The sequence below is a fragment of the Taudactylus pleione genome, unplaced genomic scaffold (genome assembly GCF_031769625.1).
Source record: "Taudactylus pleione unplaced genomic scaffold, aTauple2 ptg000094l, whole genome shotgun sequence".
Lineage (NCBI taxonomy): Eukaryota > Metazoa > Chordata > Amphibia > Anura > Myobatrachidae > Taudactylus > Taudactylus pleione.
The window spans coordinates 1,565,479-1,586,160 of NW_028284496.1; positions in this window are offsets into that span (position 1 = coordinate 1,565,479).

Sequence of the window (20,682 nt, forward strand, 5' to 3'; positions counted from 1 at the left end):
ATCTAATTCTACCCCCTAACCCTAACCCTCCTTTAGGGTGCCTAACCCTAACCTCCACCCCTTGTGCCTATCCCTAATCCCCCCTCTAAGTGCCTAAACCTAACCCCCCCCGCCTCACCCCCGGGGGGTGCCTAACCTTAACCCTTCCTCCCCCTAGAAAAACCCTAACCTCCCGGGGGGGTGCCTAACCCTAAGTTGTCCCCTGGGAGCCCCTAACTTAACTCTCCCCCCCTGCGCGGCTGTCCGCAGCCAGCGCCTGGCATCACTTCAATCGGGATGCAGGGCGCCGGTCTCCCAGCGTAGGTAAAATAACAGGCATCGAGATATCAACGCCTGTCATTTAACCCTCGCCGGGATTCAGTAGTCGGGAAGCCGGCTGTCGGCATTGTCAGCAGGTTTCCTGAACGTATACCGTCCAGTACCTAGCAGCTCCCATATCTTGAGTTATCCTTCCTTTTGAGCGCTGTTCACAAATCTCCAGATATCTTTATTTACTTCAGATATACTGTAAAGAGTACCTATTATATACCGTTGCTATTGTCCATCTAGTGCAAACTCAGTAGAAAGCTGCAGGGATGCCCTGCGCACCCCCATCCTCTCAGCTCTCACTGGTTGCCTGCTGGACACACTCCAGACAGCCTCACCTCCCCCAGCTGGTACTGTCAGTGCCTGCAGCCAATGTTCCTTCCCACTCTTCCACAGGCCTACAATGATCACCCCCACTTCAATGGAATAGAGGGAAGAGATATGGGGGAGAGGAGCACAGAGATGAAAGAGAGAGGAAGAAAGAAGACAAAAATGAACAAACGATAAAAGAGATTGAAGGGGAAACAGCAATGAAAGACATGGAGTGGGACAGAAATGAAAATGAGAGAGAGGTTGATATGGATAAAAGAGACGGTGACAGAGATTAATTAGAGACAGACAGGGTGTGGGGGGAAAGGAGGGACATACAGTAGAGAGATGGACAGATTTGGGGTGTGGGAGGACAGATATGGGAAGGTGAGGGAGAACAACTATCAGCGCTTGGAGATGGTCCCCCCCCAGCTCTGTTTCCCTAACTATAATATCCCCGGTGACCAGGGCCATGGCAAAGTTTTTGGCACCCTAGGCATAGCTTCAGCCTAGCGTTCCCCCCTTCCCTCAGATAGCTACACAAACCCTTATACAGTGCCCCCAGTAGTGGTCCCCTCTATGCAGTGCCCCCAGTAGTGCCTCTTATACAGTGCCCCCAGTAGTGCCCCTTATACAGTGCACCCAGTAGTGCCCCCCACTATGCAGTGCCCCCAGTAGTGTTCCTCCTATGCCTTGCCCTTTTTACAGTTCCGTCAGTAGTGCCCCTTATACAGTGCTCCCAGTAGTGCCCCTTATACAGTGCCCCCAGTAGTGGTCCCCTAAGCCATGCCCCTTATATAGTTACCCAGTAGTGCCCCTTATACAGTGCCCCCAGTAGTGGTCCCCATATGCTGTGCCCCTTATACAGTGCCCCCAGTAGTGCCCCTTATACAGTGCCCCCAGTAGTGGTCCCGCTAAGCCATGCCCCTTATACAGTTCCCCAGTGGTGCACCTTATACAATGCCCCCAGTAGTGGTCCCCATATGCTGTGCCCCCAGTAGTGGTCCCATATGCAGTGCCCCCAATAGTACCCCTTATACAGTGCCCTCAGTAGTGACCCTTATACAGTGCCCCCAGTAGTGCCCCTTATACAGTGCCCCCAGTAGTGGTCCCCATATGCAGTGCCCCCAATAGTACCCCTTATACAGTGCCCTCAGTAGTGACCCTTATACAGTGCCCCCATTAGTGCCCTCAGTAGTGCCCCTTAAACAGTGCCCCCAGTGGTGGTCCCCCTATGCAGTGCACTTTATATAGTGCCCTCATTAATGCCCCTTATACAGTGCCACCAGTAGTGGTCCCACTATGCAGTGCCCTTTATACAGTGCCCCCAGTAGTTGGCCACACCTATGCAGAGTACCTTATACAGTGCCCCCCAGTAGTGGTCCCCCCTATGCAGTGCCCCATACACATAAAACAGACACACAGACAGACATTAAACATTATACTTACCTGAATCCTTGCTCCTGTGCCCACCGCCATCCGCTCCTTTGTCCTCCTGCTCTGCACTATGGGGGAGACGTCATGACGTCTCTCCCTTCGCACACTGTGGGAGCTGGAAGGCGGAGCTTATGAGTGAGCTCCAGCCTGGCTCCGGCAGTGGATGCAGCAGCCAATGAGAGTCTGACTCTCATCGGCTGTTAAAACAAAAATGAACAGCCAGCGGTGGTGTGTTTGTTACTGTGTAGTGTGGACCACACTTATGTGTGGTCCGCACTACACTTAATGAAACCAGTGGCACCCTCTAGTGGCTGGTGACCCACCCAAAAAAAATCTTGCCCTGTCCATTGAGGATAAGGATGACAGAGATCACAGAGAGAGTGAGATGATGGGGACTGTGATGAGAGTGAAATGAGAGGGAAGGGTACAGAGATGAGAGAGATGGGAGGTGAGAGAAAGATGGAAGAGGGACAGAGATGAAAGAGAAACAGGGCTGGCACGAGGTTGGAGCAAGACAATGTGGCATGAGGCTGGAGAGACACAGGGAGTCATGATGCTGGAGAGACACGGGATGCATGAGGCTGGGGGTACACAGGGAGCTTGAAGCTGGAGAGAACATCAGGGGATGGGACTGGTGAGATGCAGAGATGATTAGGCTATATAGTGGCCACAGTAGCTAATGGCCCAGTGAATACTAGTCTGTACATTACCTGTTTTGCAGTATTGAGCTATTTGATAATAGTAACAGGACATTGTTCACCTCCCAGCCCAATTGATGCCCATTGTGCCAAAGAGCACCTTAGGACTGCAGTGGAAGTCTTTCTGAAATCTCAGATATTTTCTTTCAACTGGGGAGTTAGCCCCACTTCAATATTCAGTGTGCAATGAGGCCCTTCAGGTTAAAGAGGAAATGATAGGGGGCGTGATTCAGAGTTAGACCCAATGTCGATGTTTGCGCAACTCAGCAATGTTTTTTATACTGAGCATGCTTACGAGTTGGACTGCGCATGCGCCATTTCATGACTAATAGCGGTCACAGTGTCGATTTGGATGCAGTGCGATTGACAGGCAGGGAGCATTTGTTTGTGGTAATGGGGGTAGTGAAAAGCAGGCATGCTGTGACCATTTTGGGGGGTGTCTGAGCCTGCATCTGCAAATTCATACGTAGAGGTACATTTTTGATTATTTTGTTGTCGGTTTTGTAAACTGACCATGTACTAAAGGCAAAACCAACGTCAAAATTACCAAAAGCCCCTTTTTTTTTTACAAAGGCTACTATAGAACCTGCAGATTTACTAATAGCCAGTATTAAAATTGACCAAATTTTGACCGTACAATGACAGAAAACCCACCCCACAATAGACCTATTTCATTTTAAAAATGTGTGGACCTCCCACTGCCCAAATCCATAACCAGCGCCGGACCTCTTAGCCTGAGCTGGTAAGGGAAAAGGGAAATAAGGGGAAAAAAATGGCGTGGGGTTCCCTCTATTTTCCTATTTCCAGCACCAGGCTGAACTAGCCAGGGGGATAATGCCATAGCAGGTAGACACACAGTGTGGGGGGCCTCTGCCATCATATTGACCATGCCCAAACTGGTCAGCCCAGGGATAATATATGCACTCCCCTGGAACGGCATGCGAACGCACGGGCACGCCTGCGTTCAGCCGACCACTCAACACCCCCCATTGCCAGCCCCAAACGGCACTTCCTGTCAATCACTCTGCCATGGGTCTACATATCCTCTGCAATCGCAGTCCCAATGGCAGTGGCTAGTTCGCACATGCGCACTGCAATGCATAGGCATGAGCAGTACGCAACAATCGGCCGATTGCATGCGTATAAGCACCTGTGAACCTTGCTGAATCAGACCCTGAGTCAGATGCAGATGCACTTTGTACATGCAGAGGTTCAGGAAACTGGAACAGCAGCTGGAAGCTACCGCAGCCTGGAACCAGGATACTCTTCTCTGGGACAAGAGTGTTGTTCTGACAATTAGATAGACACTGGAGAGGGTTTAAATAGGGCGTTCTTAGAGCCTATTGGCAAAACAGGTCATGTGAGCATAGCTGCTGGAATTCGGTTGACCAGATGCAGTCATGTAAGATGACCGTGCCCATTCTCCACTGCCATGGGAACTGCCAGCAGGGTCAACTCCAGCCACACATACAAAAGTGCTAACGCAGATCTCAGGGTTGCCAGGCACCTGACCAGGGATGGCACAGATGGCAGTGACGTGACACCTCTAGACTCGGTAACTGGGGCAGAGGCCAAGATGGGTGACATCCTTTCTTCAATCACTCTGGTGATTTCTCACTCCCTTCTAGTTGTGCCTAGGTCCTCCTAACAGGGTTCCAGACTATAGATTGATAGTAATTACAGTAGATAGACAATGTCTAGATAGACAACAGATGTTAGGCAGTCAATAGTTAGATAGGGACAAAACGTCGACAGGGACAAAAGTCACATACACTAAAGTTCGATATGTAAGGAGGTCGACAGGTACAAAAGGTCGACAGGGTCAAAAGATCGACATGAAAATGGTACATAGAAATACAATGGTACATAGGAAAACAATATGGTACATAGGAATACAATGGTACATAGGTATACAATATCACCTGTGGAATAAGGATCTGGATATCTGGTACATAATGTGTATCTTCTGACCCTCCTGTTAAATAATGGTCAGGAAGAGGAAAATTTTGCATAAAAAAAGGAAGATATTTTCTTGTGGTGATGATTAGAGATTTAGGGGTCTAGTTACTAAGCAGTGTTAGGAGACTGAGTGAAAAGTGATCAGCTCCTAACTGTCATTTTTCAAACACAGCCTGTGAAATGACAGTTGGGAGCTGATTGGCTGGCACCTTACCACTTTTCACTCTGTCTCCTAACACTGCTTAGTAAATAGAGCCATTAATTAGCAACAACATCCTGCTTAATTCAGTACAATATCCAAATAGGTGTAAGCAATTGTTGCAATTGGTTAACCACCGCTCTCACAGTAATAAAAAGGATTCTCTCAAAGTGTGCACAGTGATTCTTTTATAGCTGCTTACCTCTGACAATTTGCAGGAATCTATTAAATGTCAAAATACTGGATTTCCCGGTTCCAACCATCGTCGTTACCTCAGTCCAACAGAGGGTGAACTCAGGTAGGCAGTGTAAGGTTCTCCGCTGCCGGCTGTCACTCGCAGCTGTTTCCTGCATGTAGTGATTCTGGTATGCAATCGGGGAGCCGGCGGACGTACGCCCGACATCAGGCTTCCCGACTGTTTTATCTCGGTGAGGGTTAAATGACAGGCATCTAATTCTAGACGCCTGTCATTTTACCGATGCCGGGAACCCTCCCCCCCTGCAGACAGCCGCAGGGGGGGAGGGTTAGGTATAGGGCTCCCGGGGGGGACTTAGGGTTAGGCATCCCCCCGGGAGGTTAGGGTTAGGCTAGGGGGAGGGAGGGTTAGGGTTAGGCACCCCCGGGGGACTTAGGTTTAGGCGGCGGGGAAGGGGGGTTTAGGTTTAGGCACTTAGAGGGGGGATTAGGGTTAGGCATGGGGGGAGGTTAGGGTTAGGCACAGGGGGGAGGTTAGGGTAGGCACCCCTAAGGAGGGTTAGGGTTAGGGGGGTTAGGTCAGTTGATACTTACCTGGGGACGATCAGGATTTTCAGCCGTGTTGGCCTGCCGCTGTCGGGATTTGAACCGCCGGACTTGTGTCCGGCGGTAATTCGTATGTAATCCGTGTATCTTCCCGTACAAGCGGTGGCTCACAGAGCAGCTCTCCAAAGGATATGTGCTTCATAGCCTGCCTCAGCACAGCCCTTACGCGTTTCTCCACCAGGTGTAGCGGTTTCGTCAGAGGGAATAATCACACCATCTCATTATTTTATTTCACTTTGGTTTAAACTAACGCTATGGAGAATCACACACAGATTTAGACTTGATGTGAAAATAATTGCTGGGCCTAATTGGACTTTGAAAGCTATTGGTCAATCTCAGTATATAATCACCTCTTTGGAGATGGGTGATTATTCCCTCTTATGAAACAGAGGGTCAAACGATACACATTATGTACCAGATATGCAGATCCTTATTCCACAGGTGATATTGTATCCCTATGTGCGGATACCTACAGCTATTAGTCCCAAAACAAGGAAATGCTACATATATATATATATATATATATATATATATATGTGGTTATTATGCTATATATTGATGGATGTGTATTCCTTTTTGTAGCCTGTCCTGATCAATTGTATTGTATATTTTATTATATTCTCCGATTTTTATATATTTATTGAGTGTGATGTTTACATTTACACGTTGTATTATTAAGCGCTCCTTCAGAATCAGTTAATTCCTATATTGGTCTTTTTAGAATCATGAAGGGGTCTAGTTACTAAGCAGTGTTAGGAGACAGAGTGAAAAGTGATAAGGTACCAGCCAATCTGCTCCCAACTGTAATTTTTCAAACACAGCCTGTGAGATGGCAGTTGGGAGCTGATTGGCTGGCACCTTATCACTTTTCACTCTGTCTCCTAACACTGCTTAGTAAATAGACCCCTTAGTATCAATTTAATAACATGATTTAGTGTTTTTCTATGTTCTATTTTGAAGGGAATCAGAATATGCCCCTTTTCTAGGAGCCGCTTTTTATGAGACATTTGAAATATATATTGACTACCTATAGGTTTTGTTTCTATATATGTGGTTTGCATCTGAATTATTATTATTAGTCATTTTATGTTAACAAGGAGAGAGGTCAGTAACAAAGTACCCATCACAGCCCCACATCCCAGCTGCAGCACTGACCTATCACCAGTACCGGGGAGTGTGAGCAGTATAACTATCAGATTCAAGGACTGCCTCCTCTCTTCACAGTGAAAGCCCCCACAGACTCCATAGGACTGCTATTAGTAGAGAGAGAGAGAGGGGGGAAAAAGCTTAAATATACTGTACTGTATACTGTGCGGAGCAGAAGTTATCTAGCAGCCTACTATTACTGCTCCTAGGAGGAGTTTCCGCAGTCAGTGAGCATTGTAGCAGCCAGGATTGCCTTCAGTTCAGGAAAGACTATTCAATAATAAGTCCTTAGCTGTTATCAAAAGTCCCCGGCTGTTCTGTAACTGATTTGTAGACAGTGAAAGGATCTACTAGAGAGAGAGAGACATTAACCTCCGAATGTGCTAATAAGTTCTCCCAATACTGCTCCACAAAGTTATTTTATTGCTAAGTCCCTCACGTAACTGTAATTAACTTAGCTCAATGTAGCTAAAGGAAAGGAGCTACCACGTATTTTGTTTTAGGGATCCAGCAAGCTGTTCGTATAAAAAACAAAGAATTTTAGTGCTTGTAAGCTGCAATTCCTCACCGTGTCCTATCCACTAGTGGAAACAAAGTGAGTAATCCCTCAAAGTGCACCACCTGTAAAGAAAGTGCTGGACCTTATTCCTGAGGATATCTTGCATGCATGCAATACATATATTTATGTCTTAGAAACTGGATTTTAGTTAGAGACATGTCAAATGTCTATTGTGATGTAATTAAACTTTACTGTGATCATTTAACGTGCATCTTAGTTTAAAGTGAATAGTTTGGTATGATCTTATTTACTGTTTTAGGGAACTGCTGTATTCGTAAGACATCTATGGTAAGAAAATAGCTTGTTAAAAGTATTAGTTTTAAACAGGTAAAGTGATGTCAATAGTCCTTTTGGAAGAGTACGGCCCTGTTGGACGGGACTCCAGTTAGCAGCCAGTTCCTGAAAAATAAAACGTTACTGGTGTGTTAAGAGTGCAAATTTACTGGAGGTGTTAACAATGACATTGTAGATGGTCATGATATTGTATATAATTTACTAATCTTTCCTAATTGTTTGGAAAATATCTTTTTAATAAATCAAAACTCTTATTTGAACCAAAAGCGGTTATCATGTATGCCTGAGAGACTCGTTCAGTTCTGGTTAGATTGGGAAACCCCACACTGCAGGATAAACCAATACAGGTTGGGGTGTTACAATATGAAGTTTACAAAAACAAAATTACTTCTTGCTCACCATATGTAAAGGGAAGGTAATAATGCATACTTGCCAGTGGCGTATCTATAATGGGTGCAGTGTGCGCGGGGCACATGGACCCCCGGGTCCAGGGGGAATGGGTATGAAATACTGCCGGCCGCACGGCCGGCGGTTTGATTCCCGTCAGTGGCAGGCCGACATCAGCAGAATTCCGAGCAGCGGAAGCCCGACAGCCCTGGAAATCCCGATCGTGGTAGGTGAGTATCTACTAACCTAACCCCCCTAACCCTAACCCTCCTTAGGGGTGCCTAACCCTAACTTCCCCCCCAAGTGCCTAACCCTAACCACCCCCTTCCCCGCTGCCTAAACCTAAGTCCCCCGGGGGGGTGCCTAACCCTAAGTCCCCCCCGGGGGTGCCTAACCCTAACTGTCCCTCCCCCTAGCCTAACCCTACCCCTCCCGGGGGGTGCCTAACCCTAAGTCCCCCCCGGGAGCCCTAAACCTAACCCTCCCCCCTGCGGCTGTCCGCTCACGGCGCCCGGCATCACTACGATCGGGATGCCGGGCGCCAGTCTCCCAGCGTCGGGGAAATGCGGGCGTCTACATCTAGACGCCCGGCATTTCACCCTTGCTGGGATATGACAGTCAGGAAGCCGGCTGCCGGTATTTAGGCAGTCGGCTTCCCGATTGCTTCCCGTCCAGGGGGGCCCCGCACCGCACACACTGCACCCATATTACTTTAGATTTACCTGTCCGTGGTACCACACTGGGGACCTCATTCAGAGTCGGTCGTTGCGGCCGCACGGTCGTAAGGTAAAAGGGGCCAGATATGCAAATGAAGCGCTCGCAAGTTGCATCGTTAAGATGGGATCGTTAGCTGGACGAGCGAGGGGAGGATGCGGCCGTAAGACTAAAAATATGCCCCCTTCTCGTTCCCATTACACGTCATCTCCGGGCATATAAGGATTAATCGAGACCATCGGAGCTGGTCGTAGACCTTAAGGTTGACCATACCCTCTCTTAAGCACTACGATCAAGTGTAAAAACCTCCCATGTCACATGTGCCATGACACTACTTAGTTAGTTATGCACTCCCATAAAACGCCGTTTGCATAGTCAGGCATGCCAGCGTTCAGATCTCCACTCCCCCGTTCACAAGCACCTTCCCCTGTTACCACCCACAAACGCCTCATCCTGTCACTCAAACTAACGACCTGGCTGTGTTCAAGGAAAGAGAAATTTCTGATCGTAATAGCTAGTTTGCGCATGCGCATTGCGAATTCTATGCATGCGCAGTTTAGCGAACATCGGTTGCGTATGACCGTGCAGCCGCAACGACTGACTCTGAATGAGGTCCTGGGTGTCTGCGCTGCTCAGAACACCGTAAAATGGCCACCGTGGCCATTTTTCCGGTTTTCTGCGCATGCGCAATAGACTCCGGGCACTAGAGTGTGCCCGGAGTCTACTGCGCATGCAGAGAATGACAGAAAAATGGCCGCCGCAGCCATTTTCCGGTGTTCTGCGCATGCGCAGTAGACTCCGGGCACACTCTAGTGCCCGGAGTCTACTAAGGCTCCGGTGGCTGGCTAGCCGCATTAGTCGGCTGCTGGCCACCTGGGAGAGGAGGAAGCCCCGCATGGGGAGTCCACACGGGCCCCCTCCTCTCTTAATACTCCCCTGATACTTGCCTACCCTCCTGATTCGGCCGGGAGACTCCCAAAAATTGTGTGCCGCTCCCGGCCCCCCGGAAAGGCAGGCAAGCCTCCCAGTGGCCACCGACCCATCCAGCCACCCCTCGATTACAATAAAACCCCTGCAGCATAGGGAGACGGTGACACGATTTGCACTGAATTGCATCATCACGGCCCCACCCCCTGCTTCACAATGCCGTAAAATCTCGCCATTGTGGGGCGGGGCCAAAATGATGCGATTCTGTGTCCACACCCCCCACTCCATCCCCATTGCCGGTAATATTCCCAGCCACACCCCCTCTACAGCGCCACGCCCCCTGCTTGTCGGACCTGGCTGCCCCCTCCCGGAGGGGGCTTTTATAATGTCGACAAGCCTGATATAATATATAATATAAATAATTACTTCTTTCTTATACTCTTCCTATATATCATTGTTGTTTACTTTCACTTTTCCAAACTTTTCCTTGTGCTCTTTTTACCATCACCCACACTAGTGTTTTATAGCACACAAAACCCTAGCAGGTAATCACACTCATACTGTATCATTACTGTACTGTACCATGTCTTGATAAAGTACAGTAATAGAATGAAATGTGTTGATGCTTATTGGGAGTACAAGGAGCCAGGACTGAGACGCCCACTGTCAGCGCCTGTAGATGCCGAAATACTGATTGGTGCGCCTTTAGATGCCATCATTGGTTGACCCATCGAAAACTTGCACCAGCCCTATGCCAGATGCAATTTCTCTGTCCACGGCGCTCCCATAACACGCCCATAAGGCGTACCACCTCCGTGTGTGCGCTAGGACACCTCCATGTCACTGCCTGGGAATGCCCACTACATTTTCAAGACTCTGTACCGTGCATCTTCCCTGGGTCTCAATCACAACTACGACTCTGTGCGCACTCTACCTGGAAGCAAATGCAGTGCGACCCAGATACATGCGCAGAAGGAAAAAATTGTTCCACTGTGCCTGACATTTGCAGGGAGAGAAACACAGAATGGGGTCCATTGGATGAACACCATTGTGTCTATGGTATTGATTTTAAGATACTGAAAACTACATCTGTGTACTCATGTGCCTATTCTCAATACGCCATACGGCTGTGGTACCCCCGAACCTGGGTATCCCATCTGTGTAAGAGTTCCCTAAGAAACATAAATCTATAGGTGTAAAAAGGTTACATAAGCAAATTGTAATGTATGGAAACATTGCCTGTCTGTTATATTTGCTTATTTCTCCTGTATGATATTTAGGGCTCTATTTACTACAATCCGCATTTAAAATGTAGATTGTAGTGTGATATTACTGACTGACAAATCCCTTTGATATTGCCAATTCAGGCAATATCACAGGGATTTACTAAAAATCCATTGCAGGGACAGAGCTTGCGATAAAGCTCTGTCCCTGTGAATCCCCTCTGCACACTTATCGCAGGATATTTAGCAAAAAATACTGTGACAAGTGCCCACGCATGTGCCGACTGGCTGCCACTAAGCCCCGCCCCCCGCTGCTAAGTCCCACCTCTGCGATCGTGACCCCCCTTCCTTAATTACACTTACCTTCTGTGATCGGGGCTCTGGTGATGTCCTCCATGGCTCCGGTCATCTGATCTCCCATCCTGCAATGGGACCCGGTCAGCTGATGACCGGGTCCCAGTGCAGGATGGGAGACCAGCTGACCGAAGGGAGGACATTACCGGAGCCCCGATCTCCGGTCCCTGGACTCAGGTTTTTTTTTTTTTTTAGCAGTGTATCAGCTTGCGGTCTGTTTAGACCACACAACTGATCACTGGGGCCAGCTCCGGGTTCTACTTTGCCTGTTAGAGCAGAGCAGGAGTCCGGTAACCGGGGGAAACCCTGTATAGCACCACCTCCAGGTGGCATTATTATCACAGGGCTTCCCCATGTATTTTTTCACAATTTATATTTAGTAACTTGCAGACAGATCGCATTTCCCATTACAATTAAAAAAATATGTGATAATTAGGGATTGGAGTAGAATTTTATGAATTCTACTCCAATTGCGCTTTAATTACTTAACACCCTTTTTCACTTTATTTTAGTAAAAATAATAATAATAATAAATAGAGCCCTTAGTACCCTGTGGGGAGTGCCCTTGTGTACGTATTTGTATATAGTTTAACCTAATATTGCAGACAAAAATATGTTCTCTGCACCAGGAAAGACAACCAAGGGGTCTATTTACTAAGCCTTGGAGAGAGAGAGAGTAAATGTAGATAAAGTACCAACCAATCAGCTCCTGCCATTTTTCAAACACAGCCTGTATAGCGACAGTTAGGAGCTGATTGGTTGGTACTTTAACTCTGTCTACTTTATCTCTCTCCAAGGCTTAGTAAAGAGTCCCCCAAGGGACAGGAGGGAGGTTATAGAAAGCTCAGCTGCTGGGCCATAGGTGAGTCAGCAGTAGGTCACATGATCAGAGCCTGCTGGAACTAGCTGCAGGAGCGGCGTTAGCAGGCTGAGAGGCAGGTTCTGTGGCGGCGGTCCAGATCGTGGCTAGAGGAGGCAGTCGCATCTGGTCAGCGCAGGTGAGAGAACCAGCCTCCTCCACCCCAGAGCGGGGTCTGATTACTGCAGGTGACCGGGGACTTCCTTCACTACTATGGCTGCCTGAGGACTGTCTCAGTGAACTCCGTCGGAAGGGTGTTCCTGTGCCGCCCCTTCCCTGGTGAGTGATGGCGGAGGCTCTGAAGAGTGAGGGCTGTCCCAGCTTCTGTTGGTGCTGATCATGGATTCCTGCCGACGAGGAACAGGTCTGACAGCACACAGACCACTACAGCACACCTCTCATTTATATGCTAGCAGGCACATTCTTTTGTAGCCCAGGAGCAGCTGGTTTTCCTTCATCTCTATAGAACAGGGGCTAAAGAGGGTAAGGAGTATTTAACATCATGAGTTATTTATTAAGCAACAAATAGAGGAGAAACCAGTTCTAATTAGACTTTAGATTCTGCAGCTTAAAAAGACAGATACAGCACAACTATTGGAGAACCTCCTGGGATACTGAATCGCTACCTCATCCAGTATATAGCTACATACATTAGACTTTAGTTCTTTTTGCAGTGACTTTCCCTGCATAGTTTTCAGAAGGGGTTCAGAGATTATCACCCAATTCTTCATAAACAACAAACCTTGGTTTACACCATTCAAGTGTCTATTACAGCACCGTATCGAGCCGCAGGAACATTATAACTACCTTGTTCCTTCAGCTATATACCAGGAAAGTATAAACTATCCATACTGTAAGTGCACCAACACAAGGGTATCTGGCCAGAATGTTTAAAGCTTCTTTGGGAAATAATTATTATAATTATACAATTATTATTATAGTTATGTAAAAATATTATTGTATTATAATTATTATAATAATATATGTTATTAAGTACTAGGATACTGTAAGTATTGTGTATGAAAGGTTAATGTAAACTATTCTGTTTAGTGGTAGGGACAAGTCAGAGCATTTCTTAGTGAGAAGTTATTTTATTATAGTTTAGTCAATTTCTTAGGACGACATTTACAACTTGTACAAATTAAGCGTTAGTTGGTTCCGGAACTATTTGTATTAAATTTGAGGTTTTGAATTAACTCATTTTGATTTTTCAGCACAAGGTTCCAGAGTTCTGGCTTTATAAACATTTGCATCTTTGAATTCTGTGTAATATCTATGTGAATATTTACTAGTATTGAAACTAAAGTATTGTTTATACATATCGCATGACCTAGTTTAATTGAGAGATAAAATTCACAGTATAGAATAAAGAAACGTCTGTCTGAGAAATGGGTCTTGTTCAATGTGTTTGGGGCAAATCTCCTTACCCGTCTGTCGCACCAAGAAAACCACAAGAACCCGCATGAAGTGGCACATACCATCTAGGCTTGGCAAGGTTTAAACATTACACCAACACAGCACCCATTTAGTGGGGTATCAAACAGCGCAAAACGCCGGACGTGGCTGAGCCACACCAAGCTTAGCAACTTTTAGCATAGCAAGATGCTGAGCTGCGACTTTAACCACAGAGGAATTAGTTATAAACGCGTACAAAGTCGCAGATGAAGCATAACAACAGCTGTTTTATTTATGTGAATAAAATGCTTGGCGTGGCCGAGTCGCCTGGATGTGCCAGGAGGGGTTGTTTCGCACAACTGAAACCACCGTGTATAAGGGCACATCTGTATGCACTAAGGGGGTCATTCAGATCCATTCGCGAGCAAAGGATGCTCGCAAACGGGTCTATGTTCCCCCACTGCGCATGCGCACGACGGAGGGAGCTCCGTCGTGCGCATGCGCGAGACCCGGACTGCGACAGCCAAGCTGTCGCTCCGGGTCTCGCACCAAAGGGGGCGTGCTGTCGATGTTGACTGACAGCACGCCCCCTTTGGTGGGCATGCCGGGGGTGTGCCTGCCAGATGGAGGCGTTCCCATGGGAACGCCTACCGTCTGGAGCCGGCCCCACTGGCATCACTAGTGATGTCAGTGGGAGTGATTTTGGCTCTGATAGAGCCAAAATCACTCCAGGGCTTGCGGCAGCGAGACCCTACCGCAGGGTCTCCGTCGCAAGCGCGATGGTCGCGACCATCGCTACCATCATCGTGGACGCTCGCATCACCCACAGCTATACGAGCGTCCAAGAGGATGCTCCATTTTCAGAGAGGAGGGCCCTGATTCAGAGCGAGCGCTCTGGTCAGAGCGTTCAGCTCTGAATCAGGCCCTAAGTGTACTGCACAAGGTTACTTTGCCAGAACAGCCCCTGCTGCTTCCCCCAGGTATTGTCCCAAAACTCAAAGACTAGTGGCAAAAAATAACACATGTGAGCGTCAGAAGGGACAAACTAGCTATAAATTGTCAGCTAATGATAAATCTTTCATCAATTCCATGTTTTAGATTTTTTGCCAATTGGTGCTACAAATGTGAAGCAATGGGGTTAGCGTAGGCTTGGACATCCGTGCCCTCCCAGTCATCGTCACTGGAAGGGGAAACTATTTAAGACAAAGGGTTAATCCCATACCTCCATGAATGGCAGCATAAAATCTCGGGCAGCATGAGGATCTGTAGGTGTTGTGGAACCACAAGTCCCAGTCTACTCTGCCAGTCTCCAAGCAAGTAATTAACCCTTGCTTTTGTGTTTGGAAATGCCAACATATTACATTTTTGACAGAAGGAAACAAGCCATACACGTGCTCTGTACACAACAATCCGCCCATGCTCTGCACACAACAATACGTACATGCTCTGCACACAACAATCCATCCGCATGCTCTGCACACAACAATCTGTTCATGCTCTGCACACAACAATCCATCCATGCTCTGCACACAACAACCTATCCAGATGTTCTGCACATAACAATGCATCCACATGCTCTGCACACAACAATCCGTCCATGCTCTGCACACAACAATCCGTCCATGCTCTGCACACAACAATCCATCCGCATGATCTGCACACAACAATCCGTCCATGCTCTGCACACAACAATCCATCCATGCTCTGCACACAACAACCTATCCAGATGTTCTGCACACAACAATGCATCCACATGTTCTGCACACAACAATCCGTCCACATGCTCTGCACATAACAATGCGTCCACATGCTCTGCACACAACAATCCATCCATGCTCTGCACACAACAATCTATCCAGATGTTCTACACACAACAATGCATCCACATGTTCTGCACACAACAATCCGTCCACATGCTCTGCACATAACAATGCGTCCACATGCTCTGCACAGAACAATCCATCCATGCTCTGCACACAACAATCTGTCCACATGCTCTGCACATAGCAATGCGTCCACATGCTCTGCACTACAACAATGCATCCATGCTCTGCACACAACAATCCATACACATGTTCTGCACACAACAATCCGCCCAGATGATCTGCACACAACAATCCGTCCACATGCTCTGCACACAACAATCCGTCCACATGCTCTGCACACAACAATCCGCCCAGATGTTCTGCACACAACAATCCGTCCACATGCTCTGCACACAAGAATCCGTCCACATGCTCTGCACACAACAATCCGTCCACATTCTCTACACATAACAATGCGTCCACATGCTCTGCACATAACAATGCGTCCACATTCTCTGCACACAACAATCCGTCCACATGCTCTGCAAACAACAATCTGTCCACATGCTCTGCACACAAAAATCCATACATGCTCAGCACACAACAATCCGTCCACATGCTCTGCACACAACAATCCGCCCAGATGTTCTGCACACAACAATCTGTCCACATGCTCTGCACATAACAATGCGTCCACATGCTCTGCACATAACAATGCGTCCACATTCTCTGTACACAACAATCCGTCCACATGCTCTGCACACAACAATCTGTCTACATGCTCTGCACACAAAGGCCCTCATTCAGAGCCGCTCGCTATTTGCGGTCGTTCGTTCAAAAACAAGGGGTGGCTATTCAAATGAACCGTTCACTAATTGCGGTTTGTTCACGCCTCTAAGTCTGAATGAGCGAGCAAAACTTGCGGTTGTAATCTTGAAAAATACGCCCCCTTGCCGCTCGCACCATACGTCATGTCCGCTATTTATTAGATTAATCGAGTACATCGAACAGTGTTTGAACTGCTCGCTATTCTTATGGCTGGTTTTTTCAACTGCTATTTTGCAAGCAGTTCTGAGTAAAAATAAAAACAAGTGACGTGGTCAATGACGCTGCTGTATTAATTATGCACTCCCTTAAAACGCCCGTTTTGACCTTTAAGCACGCCTGCGTTCGAATTCCACTCCCTGTTTTCAAGCACCTTCCCCTGTTACCACCCACATATGCCTCCATCTGTCACTCAAAATAGCAGGCATTCGCTATATAGCGAACAAACGATTTTCATCCGCACTGACTGGTTCGCGCATGCGTATTAAAATCCGTACGCATGCGCAGATGTGCGAACATCGGTCAGAACGAACGAGCAGCCGCTTACGAGCGGCTCTGAATCAGGGCCAAACATCCATACATGCTCTGCACACAATAATCCGTCCACATGCTCTGCACACAACAATCCGTCCATGCTCTGCACACAATACGTACATGCTCTGCACACAACAATCCATCCGCATGCTCTGCACATAACAATCTGTTCATGCTCTGCACACAACAATCCATCCATGCTCTGCACACAACAACCTATCCAGATGTTCTGCACACAACAATGCATCCACATGTTCTGCACACAACAATCCGTCCACATGCTCTGCACATAACAATGCGTCCACATGCTCTGCACACAACAATCCATCCATGCTCTGCACACAACAATCTATCAGATGTTCTGCACACAACAATGCATCCACATGTTCTGCACACAACAATCCGTCCACATGCTCTGCACATAACAATGCGTCCACATGCTCTGCACTACAACAATCCATCCATGCTCTGCACACAACAATCCGTCCACATGCTCTGCACACAACAATCCGTCCACATGCTCTGCACACAACAATCCACCCAGATGTTCTGCACACAACAATTTGTCCACATGCTCTGCACACAACAATCCGTCCACATGCTCTGCACACAACAATCCGTCCACATTCTCTACACATAACAATGCGTCCACATGCTCTGCACATAACAATGCATCCACATTCTCTGTACACAACAATCCATCCACATGCTCTGCAAACAACAATCTGTCCACATGCTCTGCACACAAAAATCCATACATGCTCTGCACACAACAATCCGTCCACATGCTCTGCACACAACAATCCATCCATGCTCTGCACACAACAATACGTACATGCTCTACACACAACAATCCATCCGCGTGCTCTGCACACAACAATCTGTTCATGCTCTGCACACAACACTCCATCCATGCTCTGCACACAACAACCTATCCAGATGTTCTGCACACAACAATGCATCCACATGTTCTGCACACAACAATCCATCCACATGCTCTGCACATAACAATGCGTCCACATGCTCTGCACACAACAATCCATCCATGCTCTGCACACAACAATCTATCCAGATGTTCTGCACACAACAATGCATCCACATGTTCTGCACACAACAATCCGTCCACATGCTCTGCACATAACAATGCGTCCACATGCTCTGCACTACAACAATCCATTCATGCTCTGCACACAACAATCCGTCCACATGCTCTGCACACAACAATCCATCCACATGTTCTGCACACAACAATCCGCCCAGATGTTCTGCACACAACAATCCGTCCACATGCTCTGCACACAACAATCCATCCACATTCTCTACACATAACATTGCGTCCACATGCTCTGCATATAACAATGCGTCCACATTCTCTGCGCACAACAATCCGTCCACATGCTCTGCAAACAACAATCTGTCCACATGCTCTGCACGCAAAAATCCATACATGCTCTGCACACAACAATCCGTCCACATGCTCTGCACACAACAATCCGTCCACATGCTCTGCACACAACAATCCGTCCACATGCTCTGCACACATTCACAGCGATTAAACAATGTTGCAAATATTTGCCTCAAATGTATCAATGGAAGAATTATTTAATAGTAAGCAATTTGCATTTAATACCATTGGAGCAAAGTGCCCGTTTAGTTGATACAGAGACCTCTGTTCCAATGTACACATACAGTAAATGGTGTGTAGTTATCAGTGTCAAAGTACAAAACAGGACACTTTTTTGTGTGAATTTTGCTGAATATTTACTATAGGTTTATGCCTTTTGTTATATGACTTGATTGTGCTGTATGTGTTGCTACAGTGTGGCAAATGGCTTTCTTATGTCTTTTTTATTTTTATATATTTTATTATTATTATTATTATTATTATTATTATTATTATATGCAGTATGTCCTTTTAACTACAAAGTTGATTGCACCAGTAAGACAAAGATATTTAGGGCTTGGAGAAAATAAATGGTTTTATTTCATGAATAGGCTGGTTCTAAAGGGGTTGGGTTTGACCGTCGATGTAACATAAAGAGGCCTATATATTAAAGTATATTTTCGGCATATCCCCTGATATCTACCACTGTCCCTCCATTTCCGAAAGCAACCTCAGTCCCCATAACTTTCTATGGGGGCTGTTGGATCTACTAAGCTCCGGAATGGGATTGCATCCCTTCCCCATGGCTCCGGCTTGTGAATGCGCTCATGTATGTCAGCACATGCGGAATAATAGGACTTGGGGGGCAAACCAGGAAGCAATGTGATCGCCTATTATACATCCTGGTGAATAAGTTTTCCTTTTTGCCACAAATTGTGACAATAAGGAATCCTAATTATCGGAGGCAGACCACCACCACCATTAGATCTTTCTGCCTCCCCGCACACCTAACTGTCTTCCTATTTGTGAATCTTCTCCAAAGACCATATAGACACAATGATCCAAAACAAAAAAGATGTATGGCTTTGGTTCAGCGCAAATATTGCATCTAAATAAATTTTGGGTAAATACTATACAACTCCTAGTTGTATGCATTGTCATTGTCTATAACTAGTTGTCTATTTGGGAATGAAGGCAATATAAGGGAATTTTAGTATAACCTTAGACAACAAAGGAGCTACGTAACTGGGCTCCGATATTACGCAACCGGCGGGATTTCAGTGAGTTCGCTGCTAAATTTAAAACGGTAATCAGTTGTAAGGTGAGACCAGCATTTAGAACTGACTGCCACTTTAAATGTTGCTGTGAACTCGCTGAAATCCCGTTGGTTCTGTAATACTGGAACCTATTACATAACTAACCTTAATCTGCATTGTGCATTTTTCTCCAAACGAAAACCATTGCACTGCTCTGCTTCCACAATGTGTAGGTTAACAACTTAACTTCAGCACAACAGCTGGAAGGTTCTAGATCACTTTTAATGACTTTTATGCATGTAACAGGGTGTATTTCTTACATTTACAGCAGCTCTATCAAATAAATCACTGATTTTGTCGCTATGCAATAAAAACAGTCACTATCATACGGGATACAGTCAAAATGGCGACGGCCGGGAGGCCATCTGTCTAAGTCCCGGCATCTAAATACCGACACGGGACTAGGGACTGGCGTTGAAATCCCGACGCCCGTCTAAATCCTGACGCCGAAATCTAGTCAGACGGCTTCCCGAACGAAAGTAAGCCGAGCAGTGGAAGCATTTAGCCATGGTGTGTGTGTGTGTGGGGGGGTGTTAGGTTTAGGGACCACCCCGGGAAGGTTAGGTTTAGGGTGCGGGGAGGAGGGTTAGGTTTAGGCACCCCTGGGGGAGTTTAGGGTTAGGCACCAGCGGGGTGAGGGTAGGGTTAGGCACCACTAAGTGATGGTAAGGGGGGGAAGAGGGGAGGGTTATGGTACTTACCAACCCCAGTCGGGATTTGCAACCTTCAGGCTTGCGGCATCAGGATTTTGACAGACGGCTTCTTGGCTGTCGGCATTTCAAACCCAACCCCTATCATACATGTAAATAGTTGCCAACAGACCATCATTTCTAGGTTTTAAAAGCGTAGCCAATGGAAAATTTTTATAACCCTATTTTTAGCATTGAGCTGCTAAACAGTACAGCTCCCCTCTTTCTATCTGATGACATGTTTAGTAGCTGTGCATTAAATGTTAATATATATTGAAACAGGACATTTAAATGCTCAAAGTCAGAATACAGGTGCTTGTGACACAAAGACTGAAATTTGATTTCGCCCCACCAAGTCATCAATTCTAACCAAATTAACCTAAAGTAATAATTCCCAGCTCCTCCCTGCAGAATTGCACCCTGGGGAGCTGTCCTCCCGTACAGTCCTTACTATGGTCCTGGTCCTGCACATTAGTACACCTATTCAGCAGAAACAATTATGAAATTAAAAATTCTGATACCTAGGTTGAATTCAATTAGCCGTGATAACCTGTTTTCGCAG